A 21,893-nucleotide genomic window follows, 5' to 3' on the forward strand; every position below is an offset into this window, starting at 1 on the left:
GTGCATATGTATAGATAGCTATTATGTACTATATAGGCCTATCACCTTACAGTACAATAATACGACAAAAAATGGACTGAACGATAACACCTGAAAATATTTTTTTTATAATACAGTAGCCGGCACAAATATAGTATTAGGTGGTGGATTCCATTTATTGTAATTAATTCAAATGAATTAAAACAGAGCCGCCATAACCCGCAATGCTTGCCTTGTCAGTGACCAAGCATTTAAATTTAAAATCATGTATTTTTGTTGATAATGAAAAGATACAGAAAAGGAGGCAAAGCTAAAATTCACTATCCAAGCATGTGTGGTCCGCCAAGATCAAAAAGAAAAAAAAACAAAAAAAAAAAAAACACACATTCAGGTGGTCCGCGAACAAAAAAAGTTTGAGAACCACTGCCCTAGTCTATCTTGGAAATCTAGCTTTTATATTGGGATTGTGTGAATGGTTCATTAACCTGTTCTGTGATTCATGGAGGCTGTCACTGAAAACAGCTTATGTGTTTCTTTGCAGAACCTGACTGAGCTGCAAAACTCCAGTTCGTATTGCAAGGCCAGGACCATCTTGTTCCAGCTGGAAAATATGTTTTAAAAGTGCCCTTTCTTTGACCTTTGAGTTCAAATACAAATGAGTTTAAAATTCAACTTCCAGAATGCTGGGATATCTGAACTGCGGAGGATCCTAATAGTGTTGAGGTTTAGATAACTGAAATAGGGCTATTTGTGTAGCAAAGTGTTCACTTCTATTAAAAAAATATATATAAAATTTCAAAAGAGGTGGTACTATTTTAATGATTTAAAAAGGCCAGCAGTATTGACTGTAGATCAGTTTAGAGCAGTGGGGCACACCTGAATGATGGCCCTAAAGCTCCATTGCAGTCCAGGTCTTGGTTCGGATCAGGTCCTAAATTACTGAATTACACACAGGTAAACCGAGATGGAAACGCACAACACACAGACGAGTCAGTGGACCTCGGTCAGCAAACCGCATGAGAATATTTCTGAGAGGCCAGCCGTTAAACACCGAAACCCTGCTGCCTGATCTGGAAATTCAACAATCTCCATCGCACCAGCTTTTTTATTCTTGCGGGAGGTGCTTTTCTTTTTTTTTTTTTAACAGTATAAGGAATAAAAAGCCAGCAAATGTTTAAACACTTGTAATTTAGAAATGTGGTATGGAAATAAGTAATGATATACTAAAACGCTAGGAATAAGTTGCTTACTTCTTCAAAATGAAGTATCGTTAAGTTGTTTATTTATTTATTTATTTTTAGAAAAAAAGAAAAGAAAAAAAACACACAAAAAATAAAAGTGGGCGAATCAGGAACTTCAACATTAACACAGATTACAGATTTTTGTGCTTGATACGTGAGAAAAACAAACTCATTATTACCTACAATAGCAAATGTATCCAAATCCAATAATTGAACTTCCCATATCTGTCGTGACGCACACAAAGGCGTCCTGCCACCCTCAAGGGATATTAGATTGGCTCAGGTTGCTCACCCCTGTCCTAGACAAGCATTCACATAGACAAGCCACTAAACGAAGCACAGCCTACTGCATCTGAAGTAGATGCCAGCCCTGCCTCAATGAAGAACGCCTCAACAGATCAACGGGTCTTAACAAAAAAGCCACCTTTAAGAGCAGAGTAAAGACCAGATCTTTCTTTTACTTTGAAAATAAAAGGTAACCGCGTTGCTCTGGTGGTGCAGACACAAGAAAGCTTTCGCAATTACAAGCTGCTGTGGCTACTGGAAGCTTTAAGGGATTTGGAGAGGGCAGCGTCTGACAGGTTAATGTAGCTGGACTTGGAGCTCAGCAGGTGAAGTCCGAGGTTAAAAGCTGAGCAGCAGGCAATGTCAAAGAGGAGTAACTGAAATACTGTGGCAGACACTGTGATCTTTTGCACAGACTAAATAACTTTCATAGTGCCACATACATCTTACAAGGCAGATAATGGACTGCTGGAGCCCTTCCATCAATTTAACCTAACTATCTGTATGCACTCTATCGCAACAATATCTGTACCTCAAGGGTTCTTATAAAATATAGGTTCAAATTATTTTCATTTATCTTTTATGCAGAGGAGTGAAAAATAAATAAATAAATAAATCAAACAAACAAAAAATACTACATATAAACTCAACCCAAGTTACGGAAACTTTAGAAGGGTCACCTATATTCAACTTCAACTCCAAACCATATTAAACACAAATTAGTGCGAACAGCATCAAGTATTACAATAAGAGCAAATATAGGGGTAAGAACGGATCAATAGATTGGATATATAGGAGGCTGTGTGGTCGAGTGGTTAAAGAAACAGGCTTTAACCAGAAGATCCCCGGTTTAAATCCCACCTCGGCCACTGACTCATTGTGTGACCCTGAGCAAGTCACTTAACCTCCTTGTGCTCCGTCTTTCGGGTGAGATGTAATTGTAAGTGACTCTGCAGCTGATGCATAGTTCACACACCCTAGTCTCTGTAAGTCGCCTTGGATAAAGGTGTCTGCTAAATAAACAAATAATAATAATAATAATAATAATAATAATAATATTCATATTTACTGTGCCTTTAATAGGCTCATATTTTGACCTATTAGTTACTTTTCACAAAAACAATAACATTACATTCTTGAAACTGTCTGCAGTACTGTATTCCAAAGGTCACAGTCTGCCCATGATGCACTTAAAAGAAAAAAAAAAAAGTCTTCCTCCTCATTTAAAAATATTGCAGTGTTGCAGAAATATATGCTTGTATGTCAGAAAAGATAAACCACACTGAAAGGGAGACTCTGTTGGGATTTAAATTAAACTTTAAAATTAGAAATGAAACGCATAAGCTTGTGGTTAGAAAAAAATAAAACAAATGGAGATTTTAGTTTAGATGTTACAGTATCTTTGCTTTTTACTCACTGAAGTAACCTAATGAACCAGCAGCAAAGCCCTGTATCTTGAATGGCAGACTGCGTGACCAAAATGTTGACCTACTTCTGTAGTTTTAGGCTTCTGGAGTCTGGAATGTTATTGGGTACAGCTAACAAATAAACACGCAAAAGTTCAGAAACTGTGATAAATCCACCAGCGCTTAAAAAAAAAAAAAAAAAAAAAAAATGAAATACTGCATGTTTTGAACTTGTTTTTGTAATGTTTAGATCAACCTATACCCTGGGGATACGCCCGGCTAGAGGTTTTAGAGCATTTTACAGCGCTGGGGAAATCAACCAGGATTGCTTCAACCCACAATTACAGGGATGGAAAGAAGACTTCTATTGCATAGCAGTTTGACTCACTCCAGGTTTTAATATGCGCTTCATTAGCCCCAGTGCATAGGCAACAAGCACAGGTGTGTTTTATTAAGCGCATAGTAAAACCAGGAATGGATCAAACTGCTATGCAATGGGAGTCTTATTTCCATCCCTGGATTACCCCTAACACGATGCAATCCAGGTGGATTCGCTGGTACTGTAAAATGCCATAAACAATCACATATGTGGCTTATCTAAATCAAGCTCTGTGTTAAGTAGCCATACGTTTTGGGTAGTGCCTTCACCAGTGTAAATTAATAATGTTTAAAACAACATTATGATGATGCTAACTGTCTGCTGTTTACTCTGGTAAAACCTGAGTAAAGTGTAAAACTTTCTGTAGTAGCCTACAGTTACTGTTAGGCTGGACACAGAAATCCAGTAGTTATTGCCACTAACATACCCTACAATACCATTTATCACTGACTGCTGTTAGCCATTGGCAACTTCATTCCATCATCAGTCATGGCTTGTCTGAAAAAACAAGGTCTGATTTATAACTACATCCTTATATAAAATGTAATTAACTCATTTAGTGAAGAATTTTCTGGGGGGGAAGTTAAAGAGGAACATCTTGGCAACGTTTTACACATAACTTTAAACTGTTATAAAGCTCTTTAAAAATGTCCGTCTCTCAATTATATATATATATATATATATATATATATATATATATATATATATATATATATATTGCAGCGTTGCGTGTAAAAAAGCAGACCGCACAAAATAAACAACTTCACCAAGTTGTTTATTTTAACACGGTAACAAATACGGACCACTGCCTGCCGTGAACCACGCCAAGAAAAATAAAATAATTGAACCTCTCTCTCTCTCTCTCTCTCTCTCTCTCCAATACCGGGCATGCCATTTGTACCCCAATCTCCCGCCAGCATTCTGGGGCTGCAAATGAGCCTGGACAGACAGGCAACCAACACGATCCCCCTTTTAGATCATGGCGTGGCACCAAAAACAGTACAACATGTGAAACAAACATACAAGGACAAACAAACAAACAGGATAGTCACCAAGTCCTTTTTGCAGCGCAAATACCTGGGTCGTTACAACACACACACACACACACACACACACTAATATTATTCGCTCTTCCTGCAGTGATTTAGGGGCTAGCCATTTTTGGTGTATAAGGAAGTGCAAAAATGAAGTAAGCAGTTGTACCAGCGTGCTGCCTTTCCCTGTACCAGCGATAATGCAAATAATATACTTCCATTTCTATTAATTTACCCAAGGGGCTGTAGAAAGAAGGGCTAATTTCAATACTACTCTCTTGACATTCAAACGAATGATAACGGCCGAGAAAGGCATAACTGAGTGCAGAACACCATCGCATTTGAAAAGTTTAGCACACCATTTTAAAAGCACCGATCCAGCACAGTGACACTTTCTCAATGGTATTTGCACGTCGGCCCGAACGTTTCCTGCACATTTCTGAAGGTGTGAAATTTACTGTCCATAAAATCTGAACATGCATAAACAACCTAAACAGATAACAACCTATAAATAAACGTATCAGACACATACAACTAAAATGACATAAGAAGATATCTGTAAACTATTCTTGAACGGCACAGTGCTATCACAAGTAATACAATAACATTCGTAATATAACTTATAACATGCATTGGAAGCAGACGTGTCCTACTCTAGTATAACTAAGCGATCAGGCACCACACGCATAATATAAAATTACCTCATTGCAGGCGGTTTGTGAATAAAAGGAGTTTAGCTACATAAACACAATGAGGTTTAATATAGCTGCTTGTCATCCGTAGTAAAGTAAAAACAGAAACAAAATAATGTGTGATTTAAGGTTAAATGTGTCACTAGTAGTTATTTATTATCATTATCATTCTAAAAACTTAATTCCAAACAATGTATCTAGTACAGCATTATCTCGATGAAACGAACGAAGGTGATTCATAGGAATGTTTACTGTATGACACACTACACTTTTTTTTTTTCAAACTGCAGACTTTGACGTTCGTTACTAGTAAACTGTGTAAAACATGTACGTAAACTTCTTTCAAAGTACAATATGAAAGAAAAGAGAAAAGTATCCAGTTAAAATGTATTCGTATGAAAAACACGGCATTTATGATTTCTCTGTGGCTTCTCTACATACTAGTGTTAATACTACAGTACAGTACAACAGTTCGCTCCAACCATCTCCCTAATTTTTCGTCTTGCTACGCAATGAAAGCAAAGCGCATCCAACGCACGCTTTTTTTTTTTTTTTTTTTGCTTTTGTTTTTACCGCACTAAAACAAAACTGTTAACAAACATGATACAGTCATTAATTTCGTACTTACTCAATTCTTCACTGCGGAAAATGTTGAGTTACGAGGCAGAGAAAGACCTAAGCAACACTATACTGAATTTTCAGCCCATCTCCCACTGACTGACTTCCTACCTGAATCAGAACGCAGTGGAAAGGTTTTTTTATTCCGGGGGTTTTGCGGAAACCGTTTTGCGGAGGATGCTGGGACTTGTAGTCAGCTCTGCCGTGGTAGCAAAAAGTGATAAAAAAAAATGATGAGATCAAGGTTAAGCATGGGCAAAAACAAAACTCACAATTTACCACTATAAACTTTTATTAGTGAAAGCATTAATAACATCTGCAGGTGCTGATTTTTTTTATCAGCTTTGTAAGTTTCAGGTCACCTACCCCTAGCATATCAGTTGTCATATTGGGTGAATTAACAGCTTTCCTTTCACATATTTTGCATGTGTACATGATCCTGTTAAATGATTAACGTGTTTTAAGATTTGCCAGACTCAGCTACGGCGACATATCATGTGTATTTTGTGCACACCTAATTTAGTCTTCACCTCATAACACAGAATCTATAAGCATAATTAGCCACAGTGCATGACAGCAAGCTCAGTTGAGTTGTAGGAAGCTCATGTAAAAAGCCTGGCATTGAATAAACTTTTCCTCCTTGTTATTTCACACAAGAAGTACACAGTAGGGTAACTTGGCTAATCCCAGGACTAAACAGTAAGAGCTATGGGGAGAGGTTAAAAGAACACAATCTCTGTGGTCTAGAAACTTTTTAGACCAGAGAGTTATCATAGTCTTCTCCTTGAACATTCAGCCACAGAGTAAAGAGGTGGAGAGCAAGCATACGAACTAGAGCTTCTACCATTCCAGGATGTACGGATGCTCTAAAGATTAACATAAATGAAGAGGCTCTCTAAACAGAGTGTACACTTAACCACACAACTCATGTGTCAATGTCAATCATGAGTGCTTGTTTTATTTATTTATTTGTTCCCCCAAAGCAACACAAACAGCTGGGATTCAAGCTTCCTACCTGGCCCTGTGCCCATGTGAAAATACTGAAATGTACGAGACCTTGAGATTTCACTGCTTCCTCTAACCCAAAAGAAAAAAAAACAAGCAATCAAAAAAACAATGGAAATTAAAATATAACATGTTATACTGCATAAGTAAATCCAAGCATACCAGCCTTAATATACCTGCTATATTGTTAGTTCAGTATACTATATTAGCATATTTAGTATGTGCAAAGGTAGGATAGCAGGTGCCGTAGATGGTTTCCATGTCCAAAACTGCACAGATTATTGACGTTTCACAAGGAGCTGTTTCAAAGTGATGATTCTCTCTAGAATGTCCCTGCAGGAATTAGAGGCAGTGGTCATTGACAAATGGTCACATCCAATTCAATTAACTTTTTAGCTAGAAGTTTAAAAAAAATAAAATAAAAAAAATAAGTGAGTCCCAGGCAATTAACCAATTAGAATTACAATCAATGCTTAATTGGATTTAATTAGCACAGTTTTATTTCAGTATTTTCAAAATTTTGCTGCACTGCAATTTCATTGCAACAGTCAATCCATATAGTCAATCAGTAGAATGTATGTCTTCACATTGTAATGTCTTTATGAGCTCTTCATCATTTCTGGATTAGTTTTAGAACCAAAAGTGGCATGTGGCAGAGAAAAACTGCAGAGAATTAAATTGTGCTGTGTAGCTGGACTGTTAGAATGTGCAGGTTTAGTGATATCTAGCTGCAGTTATTACAATATACAGCAAAAGCTGGTTTAAATGGTCAACAGAAAGTGTAACAACAAAGTATAAACCTACTGGCTGTTCACTGGAACGGTTCTCAGAAATAGTTAGGGTGAAAGCAACTATGGTATAATGGCATACCAATACATGGAGATCATTCATCAAATCAGGACACAATCATGATCACACTGCATTGCAAATGGAGTTTCACCTCCTCTATCAGCCACTTGTTTTTGATGCAGGAAGCAGATCTGCATTCACATACAGTAAACTCTACAAAGGTGTTTGTCACGTGACACAACGGTTTAATGAGGTGAAAGTCCAAGCTGCTGGCTCAGTAAGCACTTCTGTTTATCTTCAGCTCTCCCCTTGATGTTAAAGGTCTGTTTGTTCAGGGTCTGTCTCCCGCCCGCACACCTACTCCCGTCGAGTCTTCAGATGATGGGAACGCAAGCCCAAAAGTGAATGGGAAGGCTCAGACCCTTTACTTTACAAATCTGAGTATTATAATAATAATAATAATAATAATAATAATAATAATAATAATAATAATAAATCACTCCCCCCTTCCAGAACAATGAAAATATAAACATTTTAAAAACAGCAGGTGCCACTGAGTGTGAATGTGTTGGAGCCAGAGCTGCCATTCCACATGCACAGTATTTAATCCGGCCTCTCTCTGTATGTAGTCTCTTAATTAGTATGCGCAGGCCCTGCCTTCGACAGAAGATCTGACGTGACAAGCTTCCTTAGAGATGCCTGGATCTACCAGCTGCTCCCCCGTCTTGCTGTCCATTAGCCGGTGCTACTGGGGACAGATAATCAAGTTCACAAGCACCAGGGAATTGGACAATGAGATTTAGAAATGCAAGAGAAAGCAAGGCCACAAGACACTGTTTTCATAAAGCCTCTCTCCAGCATTCCATCACTGCAGTTTAAAGGCTCTCTGGGTTTAACCCTTTCCTTCATAAGCAGTCCCTTATGGAAGATAACTGTGGCATACTTTTACCAAACTGTAGCTTCATTAAACAGGATTTTCCCATCAGAACCGATCAGTCATATATTAATTTTCTCTACACTTCAAATCATAGTCATGTTTTAGCTAGTCTTTATCATTTTTGAACTATGCACCAATTCTAGTTTGCTGTAGTACCCCATGGTTGATAAAGTGAGCACAGTAAGGCACAGAGAAGTACGTCAAACTATGGCAAATGCATAGTATCTGCCTGCCTAATTGCAATATAACCTTGCTGGGGTGGTAAATGTCTTTGTCTTTTTTTTTTTTTTTTTTTTTTTCAAACTATTCCCCCTTACCTGGTTTTTGGCAGACTTCTTGGTGACACAAAATTCCTTGCTCAACACCCCAGTGCTAAATATCTGCCACTTTTCGTCCACCGTGGACTGGACCTTGACCTCGTATCGGAACTCCCGGCCCTGAAGCAGACTGAAGGGGTGTCTTTCACAGGCTCGGAATGACAAAGAGGGGTCATTATACTTTAGCCTCTGTGTAATGGGAGTCAAATACAGAACATAAGAACATTTCACAACCATAGGCTGGTTCCTAGTAGCTGATTGATCAGGTTGGATCTTACAGTATCCCAATGATTCAGCATCAGCAACATGGCTAGGTAACCCATTCCATACCTTGACCACTCCCTGTGTGTGAAGGACTGTCTCCGACCCTCTGTCTAATGTCTGACAGGGGATCATCAACATTTGTAGGGTGTGGATACTGTAGTTTAATTGAACTAGCTGGTTATAGCATGGTGTTATGTTAAACTACAATTGAAATCAACATCTGATAATGTATCTGCAGTTTAATTATCCACCTTAGCCATTTGTCCTCATGTCCCATGGTAAAACAGGTACAGCATGCAGAAAAGGCTTAGTCTGCAGGGCAAGAAGTGGACTGCATCATTTGACTTGAGAGGAGACGTAATGGGGCCACTGCTAGGAATGTGACGACGATTCACCTGCCCTGTGATTACAGCAAAGTATTGCAACGCCAGTTAGCTAGTGCACTGCCATCTAGTGTTGAAATAAGAAATAACAGTTAAAGTTTTTTTGTTTCTCAGTTTTGTACATTACTGTTGAATTTTCATCTATCAAAAAATAAGAGTTAATTAAAGACTGTATAAATGCTCTGAAAATATGTCCCGCAATGTGATATGAATGAATGTATTTTCATCCTCATTCATTCCCTCAATAGTTACACCTGAAGAACATAAGGTAAAATGGCCACATGCACTATTTATTCTGTTAAAGATCCCAGCTACCAATTACCAGCACCTGGCAGCTTACTCTTACTGCACCTTCATGGAGAACCTGTAGATGGCGCTCTCCCCGTGTCTTGCGATACTGCGGCTCCTGTGAGGCAAAGACACTGAGGACAGGGTGCAAAACAGAGCTCCCAGACAGACCAGTACATGAGTTCCACACACTTTAACAAGATTTACCCAGCAGTTCCTTAATCAAAACAGTGCGTTTCTCCAGCAATAAATACTGAAGCGAGTTCAGTTACCAGTAAATAAATAATCAATTAGCCAAAAGGTATTATCAGCAGGGAATAGACAATGCCAATAAATGGTATATCAAAATGACAGTGTTTGTGCTACCCTGCCAAAAAACATATGATCAGAAATATACTATAAATGAGCCCAGTTTTCCACTGTGATTTAATGATGAAGTGTGACTTATTTATTTCGTAATGTTAAAAGGTCATAAGCATACTTATTGTAGGTCCCTTTAACTGCGATATTTACCTTAAAAGGGGCGGGGGGGGGGGGGGGGGGGTTGGCAACACAACTTAGGGAGAACAATCCAGGGCCCTATTCATAACATTAGAGACTGTTTTAAGGAATGTTTTGTTCAGGACTGTTTTTTTTTGTTTTGTTTTTTTTAAAGATAATTTTCATTATAAATCAAGTTTGCAGTTCAGGAACCCTTTTCTTGGCTGTTTGAGAGAGGGTTAGAAGGTAGAAAGCACCGTTAAATCTAAGCGAATGTTTTAAACACTTTAAAAAAAGTCCTTAAAACAGTACCTATATATCACATCAGCACTTTCAGGTTTGTTATTCATGCTTTCTGCTTTTTTTCTTCATACTTTTTTTGGTTTGTTTTTGAGACATTGGGGAAATGAGGGTTATTTGTTTCCCTTGGCATGGTATATTACAGTGCTTCCAGCCTCTTGTGGTGAGAACTGGCAGATTGATAGCTTTTTGACCACTGGTTTATAGTTACATGTATTCACTTTTACAGAAAGCTTAGTAGAAAAAAGGGGCAGTTATAAAAAGAAAACAGAAGTCTTGTTCACCAGGCGTGGGTTAACATACCCGGTCAATTAGCAGGCCAAACCACATTGCCTGAGTGGAGAGGTCTGTGAAGTAAGGCACATCCCCTCCACTCTGTAACCAAAACATTGAAGAGGAAGCTGTCAAAACAGTTAACTCTGCTTCACCTCAGAGCACAGCCTTGCACTTTTTAAATCATTTAGATATTTAACTAAGTGAGGCGCCTTTACTTTTATATTTTCACTTTCTTTCTTTTTTTTGCAGCAGCAGTTAATGTAATTTATTCCACTGGCCTCAAATGCTTTTTAAATCTATTTTAAATAGTAGCAGATGAAGACTTTTGAGAGTGAGTCAAAGGGTCTGATTTAATAGCTCACGCTCTCAGCACATCATTTATATCTTTTTTTTTTGTTTCTAGGAAATATTTTGAACCAGAATGTTAATTCAGCAGCTCATATTTTAACTTAAGTTATTTTTAGTTCAGTTCTGGAGTCCTTAGTACATTAACCCTAAAATTACAAAAATACCAATTGAACTATTCAGAAATGTATTTGTTAAAAATATTACTATCCTTAAAACACTAAAAGATTGCTCTGGCATTAGAAAACAACACATATTGAAATGAACACTAACCCACACCTGCATGCATACAATGAATGTGCTGTTGTGGCCAATGCTCTTTTCATTTCAAGGTTTTACTGTTTACCTTTGATTCTAATTTTTTTTTTTTGTACTTATGACTTGTCACTACCTGGTGGACAAATTTTATGCTTGCACTTAAAAAAATAAAATAAAATAAAATACAGTATACATTTTACGAGAGGATAAAGAGAGGCAGATCTTAATCACGTCCAAAAATGCACAGTCCTGTTTTTTTCATGGCGAGTGATGTTAAAATAAAGGGCTTAATAAAACCAGACTACAACGTTAAAGGATGTCAGTATTTAGATCTGTCCCTCTTCAGGTCAGTTCTATAGAACCCGATGCTGTGTGAACAGTACTAATCATTTTTAATGCTGCTGACTTACTGCGTAGTAATGCTTTGTGAAGAGCCGCAGTAGCCCAGCTTGGGGCAGTACGTTGATCTGCTGTATCTCCTCCAGATGCGTGTCTGAAACACACACACGAGTAAATCAATTACACAAAATGGAGGTGGTAACTGCACGTTATGAAGTAGCCCCCACGTTATTCAGCTCTTAAGGAATTATCCTTTATAATCTTTATAGCTTTAGCTTGATGACCATTCATCATCCATACAGCTACTTCAGTGTACAGTAAATGTGCCGCTCTATTCATGAAATGCACGTGGGTTCTTTTTTCTTATGCAGCACTTAGCAGCCCTATGCTGAGGATGTCTCTCACATTTGTCATTTCCAAGTGTTGGTTTTCAACTGAGTATTAAAGCCACATTATAGGATATTTCCCCCAGACTACATTCTTTCTAAACTAATCCATCTGCGGTCGGATGTGACAGAACTCAATTTATACTTTGAGTTTGTTTGCAACTGGCTGTTGAAATGGCTATTGGCAGATGAAAAGCTTTTTTTAATTTTTTTTATTTCAACTTGTGGACCACAGTGAAACATGTATATTTAGTTTGCTGTAGCACAGCTCAGTGTCAGTTACCATTATAAGACACACGAGTTAAGAATGTTTAAAGTACCCAAAGACAGAAACATCTGAGTATCTTTTTATACTTTCTCTGTATGAACTTTTCTTTGACAAACATTTCAATTCTTTCTCAATGTCTTTAATCTCATTTCTCCCTAATCAATAGCTTTCCCCATCGTCATTTCACTCTAGCAGTTTTCAAGAGGGGTAAAACATCTCTACAGTTAAACCACCTTTCGGGGATATAAACAAACTGGACGGTCAACAGGGACGGAAAAGTGTCCAGCATACTACAACGAAGGCTAAACTATGGAAGAATGTATTAATTGTGATTGTGGAATTCTGCAGCTTTAAGGGAGGCATATTCCACATTCCAGAATGACAGCACTGCATTAAAATAACACAGGGCTATAATAACATGGTCGAAGCCCAGCCGCTCCAAAAGCAGCGTTTTGAAGACAGCAGGGTCACTCCATAACCCTGTGTAGGAAAAAAGCTGCAATAAACTGTGCTTCATGGATAAAAAATACATTTTGTCAAATTCCGCTTTCGCTAGCTGGAGAAATAATTGTGGAATGTATCTGGAATTAATGTTTGTTTAAAAAAAAAAAAAAAAAAAAAAAAAAAAAAAATAGCTTATGCATTTAAAAGAAAATGTGACCCCAGAAATCTGTTTTACAACTGCTAGTTTTGAAATGTTTTTTTTTTTTGGATTGCTTTAATTTTACTATTAATAAATTATTACAGTAATACAGTGCTCAATGCTAAAAGGTACTGAATCAGAAATCAGCACAGAAATGGCAGTTAACTTTGAAAGTCTGTCTGAAAAGGGGAGTCAAATCCATGAACGCCTTGTAACAGAATTGCAGTTAGGCATGAAGCGCAGAAGGGTGGGTATATTTTCTTTTGTTAACCCCTCTTGCCGTCTATATCTGTCTGATAGTGTAAGGTGACTGCAGTCAGCTGAGAGGCTGCACTCTAATGAATATAGCGGCTGGGTCTGACAGCGAGGGACAGCTGATCGGGGGTAGAGTTCAGTCTGCCACTTACTAGCTGTGATCCTGTGAAGGTGCAAGGACTGGAAGAGAGCCACGTACTTGTCCCACATCTCTCTCGAGCAAGGCGCTTTTCTTGGGTAAGCTGGGGAAGACAAAAGGGGTTCTTTGGTCAGCAGAGAGCAATGTACTCAAACAATTTCCATTGGCCATGCTGCAACCCCAAAGCATTGGGGTCTATTCTAATGAACTAAGAAGTGACGGAGCGCAACACTTTTTTATATTGATCATGTTTAGATTTTCCACCAGGGGGGATATATTGACCCCCTTATTAACACCGCAAAGGACAACAGAAAGACAGTGGAATGAAGTTTGTGAAAAGGCTAGCTTAAACATTTTAGGGCGTTGTGTGCCATTAAAATAGATCCCACTATAAAAAAAATGTTATACCCGCAATTAGAATTTAGATAGACTCAATGATCTGAACTACCTTTTATAAAAGCAGCCAACCACAATGCAGAAGAAAAGTTTTGAAACATTGGGCCACATTCACTGTGTTAAGAATGTCTTTTTTAAGATTATTTTTTGAAGAGTGTTTATAAATTAGAATAAACTAATAAACCCTCTCTAAAACAGCTGAAGAAGGTTTCATGAACTACAAACCTGATTTAAATAATCAAAATGGTCTTTGAAAAAAAAAAATCTTTAAAAATGTTTTGCTAATAGATCCCATTTATACAACTATTTTAATTTAGAAAAAAAAAAAAGCTAAATCAAGCTGAAAATGTTTTGTTTAACATTTTGGTGACTAACAAGAAGTATCATGAGTTTCTCATCCCCCCCACCCCCCCCCCCCCCACAAAGGTTGTCCAAAGTAACTAGCAAAATGACTCAGCCCCAAAGCCTGCTCATTTCCCATCGCTGCAGATTCCAGGATCTGTCAGATTCACTTCATGTGGCGTGTTGACTCACACCATGCCCTGTCCCCTCACCATTGCAAAAACAACACACCATCTGTTAAAGGGCTGTACACAAACTGGTTGGAAAGTGGGCTAAATAAACATCAACATATGTACAATATATCAGATTGTATTTGATTTAATAAAGTCTTGTTGACTAGACAACTTAGGTAACCAGAAATAATTAATTTGTTGCCGAGCAACTCGGGTTTTTTCAACCACTTCACGTATGTAAAGGGGCAGTGGCTCAGTGGATAGAGTTGAGGACTGGGATTCTGAAGACATTGCATAGCTACTGAATCACTGAGTAAACGGCAGTTAAATTGCAGCTGTTAAAGCGCTGTAAATAGGAGGGAACAATGTAGTATGTAGTAAGGTAGAAGTGTGTCTGCTTGACTTAGTTTCTATCTAGTTTTACCGTAGAATTCTGATTGAGAATTGTGTTATGGGTGATGCACAAGGTAGTCAAACAGCAGTTTATTTGCAATTGTAACTTGAGTAAAAAAGGGGTAGTGAGGTCACTATACAGTTAAAAATGCAGTTTCAGTTATACTGTACTGATGTTTCTACAAATGTATTGAATGTTTGCTGCAGAAGTTTTTCATATTCCCTCCCAAAGGCATACTGTCTCCACACATACAGATACACCTTACATAGAAATGAGGTTCTGTATATGCAATTTAAAGGCAACACACTGGCTCTGGGGATCACAGTCAGTTTAGATATGGGATGCATTTATCTGACATAGACCAGTGTAGAGAGCTATACTAATCTGTTTACAGACTTCAAGAATCCAACTTGACTTAGAGGCAAATGCTAATTGGTTAATATCCTGCCCACACGAGTCGCAGCAGCTGTACCTGATGAAGTACTGTGTAATGACATGATCTGGACTGTGGGGTTCAGCTGCAGGAAAACCCAGTACAGCACGGTTCTGCAGAGATGATATTCACTGAACGTGAATAGTCTGCGGGGGGTGGGGGGGTGGGGGGTAAGTATCAGTTAAGAACCGTGCACTGCACCCCTATGCAAGTGAAATTGGGGTAGTTTAGTGCATTTTAATTAGGACTGTTTCATAATACATATTACTTAGCTACATCATACTGCTGTAGTAGAAAAAAACAAGGCTGACCAAAGGATGGTTACAAGATTTCAGCATTACCACCATGGGTCCTCTAGGCTAGGGAACTGTAGCACAAGTAAGTGATGCTGCATGAGCTGCCTAAATAGGCTATCATTCTTTGCAAAGAGGCCTTTCATCACTGAGATAACAGAGACACACCATGATGGATGACAATAGACTTTTCCATTGCAGCAGCACACACATGCAAAGTAACTTATATAACCAGCATGTGTGTACAAGCGGCGTATAAAACTGCAGTCTAATCATACAGTCCAGTTACTGTACATGTTAATTACAGTTCAAGGGGCTGACATTGCTGGCTTATTAAACCAGGCCACTTCATATTCTCCAGACACAGCCTTAAACTACTGCATAGTGTATATAAACAAAAAAGCATGCAAAAGAATGAAAGACCTGGTAGATTTGAGCAGTTTCTGCAGCAGGTCGGGTGGCAGGTTTCGCAGGTGTATTCCTGATTGGAGCTGCGGAACAAGGTTCAACTTCAGCCACCTCTCACAGGCAGTCAACAGCGCCTCCTCCCTGTACTGAAGAGAAATGCAGTTAAGGCCAGGGCTCTCAGTATGAGTAAGCTCATGAGAAGCATTGGTATTGTCTTTACTTGATTATTGCATGTTTTGTAGGACTATGAGAATGAGATCAGAACACAAAGGGAAGCAAGCAAAATGCATCAGCCAACAAACAGCCCAGGTATGCAAGTAATAATAATCATAATAATAATTATCAAGGGAAAGAATGCCATGTGCTTCATTCCAAGTAGACAAAGTGGGATTACATTTTTGATTGGTTGACCATAGTCTTAGTGTGCAGCTAAATCAATGTACTTTGTTCTAAATTAAAAAAAACAGGAAGACTCCCTCTACTGTTCCAATAGCAAAAGTGCAAGTGTTTTTTCTTTTCTCTTCCTTCGTTGCCGTGTCCCCTAGAAATGGAGTCCTGTGCCTGATGCTGTGCACTCACAGGGGGGCTGTCTCAGTGTTCACATCCAGTGATCTTACCTTACACGCCATGTAGTGAAACTGACACACCGTGGATGTACTGATGCTGCTCATCATTAGAGATATGCACCTGTTAAAACAGACCATTGTGAATAAAGCTTTGGCTTTTTTGTGTGTACTTATTTTGTTTTATTAAATACGTTTTTCTCCCAGAATACAGACAAGTAAAAATAGCAACGCTTCAGTTTAAGGTTCCATGTTTTTTATTATTATTAAATATTTTGACAGTAATTAACAAGGACTAATCGTTTTTTACATTTTGTTTTTATACAACACATTACAAAACCACTCTTTGAGTGTGATTGCTGTGCTTATATTTACAAAGCCTCTCTTTGAGTGTGATTGCTGTGCTTGTATTTACAAACCCTCTCTTTGACTGTGATTGCTGTGCTTGTATTTGCAAAGCCTCTCTTTGACTGACCTATTTTTTTGTGCCACTCTTCTAGAGTGATAGTGAAAAAGGTCTTCCGTAGTTATGGGTCTTGCCGAGCCAGGCAGTCTTACACTAACAGAGAACACAAAAGTAACTAGGAGTAGGAGATAATATGCTCCAGAAAAGAATTTCATTGTCTGTATAGCCAGGTAAAAACACTGTCAAATTGTAACACTGTTGTAAATGAATAGTATACATATATTAAAAGTACTTTTGGAGTATATGGGATATTAATCACATTGGTTCCATTCCGTAATCAAATCTAGTTTTTGAAAAATAAATTTATTTGGCTAGATGGTCAGAAATAAAGTCTGGATAACTTTAGCAATAATAAAAACTCTGATTTTAAAACCATTCTCTAGGACTGGAAATAAGACTCTCGTTGCATAGCAGTTTGATCCATTCCTAGTTATACTATGAGTTTAATAAGGCACACCTGAGCTTGTTACCTATACACTGGGGCTAACCAAGCTTGTATTAAAAGCTGGAATGGGTGAAACTGCTATGCAATAGGAGTCTTACTTTCATCCATGTTCTTGTTATCCCTTTATGACCTCCATTTCAAGAAGTTTAATTCTATCCTGTATGTTTAATATCAATCAGTAATTTATAATTCGCTGCAGAATGTTTTTAGCATTGTGTAGGTGGAGTGTTTAACACGGTAATACTGGTGCTGTATCATCGTTTGGTGCACGTGGGCGCTGTGCTTCCACAAGATGGAAGGTAAAAGGATACAGCTTGGTGTCAGTCCATTTCAACGGACTAGGTGTGAGTTAATTGTCATTCTTCTCGTAACAATACAATACACACAATCTCTCTTGCGGGACTGTGAACCGAGCTGCTCTGACAATCACTCCTTACTGCCTTTGACTGTGTTAGTATAATTTATTTAGCACAGCCCTGGGCTTATGGAATGCCCTTCACAGTTTAATTTTGCTGTTCAGTGTCACTGTGCTTGACATGAACTTGTTTAAGTTGGAAAGAAATATTTGGATGTATAGTAACTGTTTGGAACTATTTTATTGTTGGATTGTTGTTATCATTTATTGAGTATAAAATATTTAGGTCTCTCTTTGTATTAATAATTAATAAACTAAACTAACTCACACCAAAAATACACACCATCTCTCTTGCTAGACTGCCAAATGTCTTTATTGTTCTAACTTTTGATAGCAGCATAAGGAATATAAACTTTACTGATATCCATTAATATTAGTTTGAATGATGTTCTACCAACTTTAAAATGGACATGCCCAAAGGCTTACTCACCTTATTGAGTGATCTTATGGAGGAGGCCAATAATAGACAGTGGTAATTTTAGATCATTAAAATAGACCCCACAGAAAGACAAGAACATTCTATACAGCTAAGGTCTGTCTATATAAACTATTTTTCTGAAAGTCTACATACTATCGATTTGGTCAGTTTCTCCTATTGAGTGTCTTACTGGAGATGCTTGTTGGCAGATACCCCAGAGTCAGATCCTTAATAGCATGTCTCGCTTGTCACTTTCCTAAGTGCAGATTTCAAACAGCAGACGTGCTTTGCTGGCAATGTCTTAGCATTACGCTCTTATGACAAAGACAAGTGTTGGCAGAGGAACAGCAGAATTCAGACTGTCACAGTGTGCCAGTAAGCACATAGCTTCACGGTGCAGATATCTGATGGCAGAGAGGTTCTACAATATGACACAATCCTTCTGGATAATAAAGACCCCCCCCCCCCCATCCTTCGCTTTCAAGGGTGTATGTCAAAATATTTTGTAGTGGTGAAGAACAATCTTAAACAGTTGTGCTGCATACCTGTCATAATTATCTTAAAAGAGTCGTTATCTACTCCGGCCCTCACTGCTTTAAAGGCCTGGGACTTTCCTAGAAAGTCGCTGACTAGTTGGTCTGGCAACTGCCAGCGGTTGGTGAAGTCCGCTTGCTTTCATAGGCGGCAACTTCGAGAGCACGGGACCTGAAAATAAACGGTTTGGTTTCAGAAATCATGAATTATCTACCATTGCATGTTATTATTATTATTATTATTATTATTATTATTATTACAGTAGGATTATTATTAACACATTGTATAGTTGAAAGTGGTTTGCTGTTTCCCTGTTTTCACATGGTTTCTGCTTTTGAGTATTGTCTACACATGTCACCCCTCATGGTCCAAGACACCATGACAGAACCACAGAGTTTTTTTTATCAATTGCATGCTGTGCTGAGATTAAATGTTAACCTAATCTAGTTATTTAACAAAACTACTTACTTTGACTTCCTCTTGAATAGCACTATCTTCAATTGCTATATTGGGTGCTTTCATCAAATATCTGCAAGACAGGGGAAACAATGCTTTATTAGTCTTGTTTTGAATGTTTACGATACAGTTTAATATATTCAGGTACTAAAAGGGAAGAAAAGTGCTTGGGATCAAGGTGAGCGACTGTCTTGAGACGGCTATAATGTGCTGTTCTTGTTGGAATTCTGTAAAGAGACTATATTAAACTCACTGGCCTGTCACACAGTTTCTGTAAAACTGGACGGCCTTCCCTGGTTATTCTAAACGGCGCAAAGAAAGCACAGGGGACTCTTAACAGGTGGCTTGCCTGCTCTATAGCGTTGTATCTTCACAGATATTTAGAAGAGAAATCAAAAGTGTACAATGAGGCACAAAAGTGTAGGTACATGGATTCACTTTAAGAGCACAGTGTACAATGGGAAAGCGGTGGTTTGTGAAATTGATGCTGTAAGAAGTATTGTTTCTGGACAGTATGCATGTAATAAATATTTTATATATATATATATATATATATATATATATATATATATATATACTTACCTAGGGTAGGGTAGATGGTGATCTAAGATATCTCAGAAGTGGCACATGCGAAATATTTGGAATGAATGGTTCAGTGATTGCACTCCCACCAATGGACAAAACCTGTGCCATGGTCGACCAAGCAGTTTTATTTTGTTTCTAAAGAAAATAAAACCCTTACTGTTGATCGGCATATTAGGACCTGCTGATAGATATGGTTGCGTTAGCAAGCTGAAATTCAGAAATTGGCAAAACTGGCTTGTTGCGCGGTGTGTTTACTTCGTAGATTACTAGAGTTCATCATGTCATTATTCTTGTTGTGTTCTGTCATCTCTTGCTTTCTGTTACCCGGGAGACCGGGACTCGGTAGCCATGGAAACGTGAAATGGACGGGTTGGCAAGAGACAGGGGGTACTTTGCATTGATAATGAGTAAGGATACGATTTGGCAAGGTGATTTTTAGTACATTTCACGGGCGAGTTGCGGAAAAGAAATAAGAATTCACGGAAAGGCCACCAATAATGTAGGTTTAGCTACGAATATTGCTTTTTAAATGTTACTTTAGAGTACAAAACTTATTTCACACCAACATAACATTCTTTTTTTTTTTTTTTTAATACTACTGTACGATGCAGACTTACCTCGTAGCGAAACAGACGGGTCTGAAATAAACCGTTCCTATTTCTCTGTGCACGTCATGCGTAAATGTTTATATACAAAACCAGCATGTCAAATAATTGTTTTTATTACCGTGTTCAAAATAAAACGGTATGTATTTTTCTTCAGTAATAAGAACGAGACGTTTAAATTGGTTGTTTCTGCTACAGAGCACTGCCCCTTTAAAGTGATTATGTCACCCTCCGAACCACTTTTAAGAAACATAACGTAAACGAGATTTAAAATTGTTGGCAGCGATAAAGTTTTTTTTTTAATAAAATCTCAGTTTTAATGTGACGGGCGCATCTTCCTGTCTCCGTTTTGAAGTAGCCTCACGATACCGGTAGTGACATCACAGAGGGAGAAGGTGAATAATTGACATTCACAGATAGGACATTTTTTTTATAATAAAATGCCTCGGCAAACGATATATAGAACAAAAGAATATTATTATTCACCGTTTCCCGAAAGACACAAAAATGAAGTGCATATGGGACAAAAAAGTCCAAACAACCCGAGCGAAGTGGTATGTGTCAAACTGGTAGTACACCCGTGCATTTCGCGCAAGATAGTTTTGAAAGACCTACGATGATGGCAGAGATGTACCTGGATGTTAAAAGAAGGCGTATTTTAAAACCAACCCCGGTTCCAACCATTCTGAAGCAACAGCAAGCTGCTGTATTGCTCGCTCAGCTACAAAAATCCCGTTCGGCGACCTACATTGCTACACGCAGTGCTGTGTGCAAACACAACCAAACAATTTACAGATACTCGCATATTTGTATTTTCATTGCACAACATACTGCATTTTAAAGGAAATAAAGGCAGTGCCTAACCAAATGTGTTTTTACATCCATTTCCAAGATTTCACAGACTTTTGTTCAAATTCACGATTTCCGTGAGTGACAATTGTTAATAATGAGTTTTCTTCAGAACTGTCTTTGATTGGGTAAAACTGACCTTGAAAATCTAACCCCTTGCAAAAATAAATAAGCACATACGTAAACAGAACATGCAGTTGAATGTTGACAATATTAAACCTATTGTGAATATTACTTAAGGATTCCGGTACCGAATCCTTATTCTATTTAAATATAGTATATGAGTTTACACATTGGAATTATACAAGTTAACATAAGATTATACCTCCTTTCCGATATATATATATATATATATATATATATATAAACTGCCGCAAGGTAGCAGCGCAGACCAGATTTTACAAAAAAAAAAAAAAAAAGATGACTTGGTTTACGGTGTACTTCAGTAGCAATTTAAATTTATGTTCTCGTTTAAACGTGGATTACAAATCAAGCCATTTCTCTGTGATAAAGAACGACCCCGTACATACAGTTAGTTTTTGTATTGTTATTTTTGTATTGATCCGTATATTATTGATGTGGTACTGAACAGGACGAGCGTAAAGCGTGCTGGGAAATGTAGTTCGTCTCAGTTTTAAACCGTCGTAGGCGTTGCGTCACTCAATCAAATCATATAGTCGAGTTTAGAATTATATATATATATATATATATATATATATATATATATATATATATATATATATATATATATATATACCACAAACAGATCCTTGATTTGTTATTTAGTGATAGCAATGACATATTTAGGTCGT

The 21,893-nt window shown here is 37.8% G+C and overlaps 1 protein-coding gene and 1 long non-coding RNA gene across 22 annotated transcripts in view; both read right to left on the minus strand.

The window, feature by feature from the left end:
• Positions 1–5,786, minus strand: part of LOC117415550 (pleckstrin homology domain-containing family A member 1-like) — a 38,198-nt gene extending 32,412 nt beyond the window's left edge. For all 18 annotated transcript variants that reach the window (XM_059026233.1, XM_059026234.1, XM_034026053.3 and 15 more), the window contains exon 1: positions 5,645–5,786. The gene's annotated coding sequence lies outside the window, so the exon portion shown is untranslated. The remainder of the gene's footprint in view (positions 1–5,644) is intronic.
• A 130-nt stretch (positions 5,787–5,916) lies between these two features.
• Positions 5,917–21,294, minus strand: LOC131737433 (uncharacterized). 4 transcript variants are annotated; one of them, XR_009329037.1, is made up of 9 exons: positions 20,245–21,294; positions 19,055–19,115; positions 18,598–18,757; positions 16,363–16,432; positions 15,761–15,891; positions 13,320–13,409; positions 11,687–11,769; positions 8,683–9,735; positions 5,917–8,173 (listed from the first exon to the last, which is right to left on the minus strand). It is a non-coding gene; the product is annotated as an uncharacterized LOC131737433 (long non-coding RNA). The 4 variants fall into 4 exon arrangements; XR_009329034.1 differs by having other exon boundaries at positions 8,683–11,769; XR_009329035.1 differs by having other exon boundaries at positions 5,917–8,176; positions 8,683–11,769.
• Positions 21,295–21,893: the final 599 nt, after the last annotated feature.

This window comes from Acipenser ruthenus, chromosome 7, assembly GCF_902713425.1.
Source record: "Acipenser ruthenus chromosome 7, fAciRut3.2 maternal haplotype, whole genome shotgun sequence".
NCBI lineage: Eukaryota > Metazoa > Chordata > Actinopteri > Acipenseriformes > Acipenseridae > Acipenser > Acipenser ruthenus.